At 43.8% G+C, this 1,937-nt stretch overlaps 1 long non-coding RNA gene across 1 annotated transcript in view; it reads right to left on the bottom strand.

Annotated features, from left to right (window-relative positions):
- Positions 1-1,720: 1,720 nt before the first annotated feature.
- LOC127299483 (uncharacterized) overlaps positions 1,721-1,937 on the bottom strand; it is a 7,042-nt gene continuing 6,825 nt past the window's right edge. The window contains exon 4 of the long non-coding RNA XR_007850460.1: positions 1,721-1,937. This exon is cut by the window's right edge and continues 1,097 nt beyond it. This is a non-coding gene — a long non-coding RNA (uncharacterized lncRNA).

Here is a 1,937-nt window from a genome sequence, read left to right as displayed (position 1 = left end):
AGCCCTACTATGAAGGAAACCTATTAGAATCACCTTGGAGAGATATATTGTTCACTATTTATGAATAAACAATCACCTATTGGATATTCAGTCAGAAGCTAGAGATGTTTCAAAAGATGACCCAGTGTCAACTCAAACCAAGATGAGCTTAGGCTAAACCCAAGACCTAAGACTACCTACAAAAGCTCCTTTTAAGGGTGGTAGCCCACCCCAACATATCCCAAACCCATCTTTCATTCTAGCCTCTTCAAATCTCGGGGACGAGATTTCTTTTAAGGGTGGTAGTCTGTCACATCCCGAAATTTTCTAAATTTCGCAATGTAAACTAAAAATAAATTTAATGCTTGATTGTTTGAACTTGATTGAATTTTTCACAAGGAATTAAAACTTTTGTGTTTATTTAAAAGGTATTTGCAAAAATATAGAGTTTACATAAATCGGTTTTCAAAATTTATACCACCAATACTCTATGTTATTCGGAGGTTTTGGAACTTATAAAATTATTATTTTGAGAAAACATTAAACCCTAAAAGGCACTATAGTCACATAGATATGTATGTCAAATTTTGGTTTTATAAAGTTTATATTTTTGTTCCAAAATTTGGTCTCATATTAAAGGATTTTTCATGACGAATCCAACGGTACCTTATTTGCCTTTTTCTGATTAATTTTGATCCTCCAAAAGTGTATTTTAAATTTCTAGATTTAAGCAAATAAAAAAAAAACCAACCTGGCCCATCTATCTAAACTGATCCACCAAGCCCAGCCCAGCAGAGTAGCCCATCCGGCCGAACGAGCCAACCATCGTCTTCCTCCTACACGACTACACGTACGAGAGTTCAACGTATATCAACCATGTCTGTTATTTACCATTCCTCCCTCCATCAATTCCATCCACCGTTTCTTGTTGAGTTGAACACGAAAGTTATTCTAAATTAAATAGAGAATCCGTTCAGGGAATTAATTTTCCATTTAGTGGACTTAATCTCCCAACCACAAACGGTGCACCGAATGCCACCGGTCGGCATAACCCTCCTGATCTCTCATCTCAGACAATTCCGAGATAAACCGAGCGCGTCACTTTGTGTCCCTTGTCCTGCTACCTCAATCTCCTTCATGAAGTTTCTCCAAAGAAGCCCTCTACAGCCCGTTCCAACCAAGTTCTTCATAGACCAAAACTCGAGTTCAGCATCAGATCTTGTCGCGCATGGTGATCACCTCGACGTTTTGCTGCACCATGAGACTCTCCTCGTCGAGGGCCATCTGGAGGACATGATGGTGCGTCATGATGTTGCCGTTGTTCGCGATGTCACCGGCGCCATGCCATTCACGTCGTCGAAGAACACCGCTGCAGTCATCGGAAGATCTCCATCGCCACTGAAGGTATTAGACGGATTCTTTCTGAACCCCTTCTTTTCCGTTGGTCCTAGCGCACCCCTCTGAGGCCTTGGTTTGATTTCTTTCGCACCGGAGCGATGCCACGCCGAGCTCCCGAAGATCGCCGTGTCGCGCTCCTACGGTCGGCTGTTACGCACAAGGGAAGAGCTGCCAAAGACCAGCGACCACGTACATGTGCTGATGTGCACACGCCATGCGCCGTGATCACGGACGTCACCCATGCCTCGATGAAATTCTGAAGACCGACTGATTGCCGTCGTCTGCAACGCCCAACTCCGTCCACTCCTCGTCGATGTTCCAGGAAGAGCACGAGCACGACGAATTATTAACTATATAAAAGTTAACCCCATCTGCCGTGAGGAGAATGATTTGGGTACTGTTGCTCACCCGTCTCCACCAATCAGGGTTAGGCACGATTAATTTTTCCACTGTTCACGCGCTGTTAGATTTGGCACGCGAGAGTCCCTTTCCTTTTCTCTCCTTTCTTTTCCTTTCTAAAATTGCTGAGTAACGGGGAGAGCCGGTGGAAACTCCAGCTG

This window comes from Lolium perenne, chromosome 5 (genome assembly GCF_019359855.2).
Source record: "Lolium perenne isolate Kyuss_39 chromosome 5, Kyuss_2.0, whole genome shotgun sequence".
Taxonomy (NCBI): Eukaryota; Viridiplantae; Streptophyta; class Magnoliopsida; order Poales; family Poaceae; genus Lolium; species Lolium perenne.
This window is presented reverse-complemented; position numbering and strand designations above follow the sequence as displayed.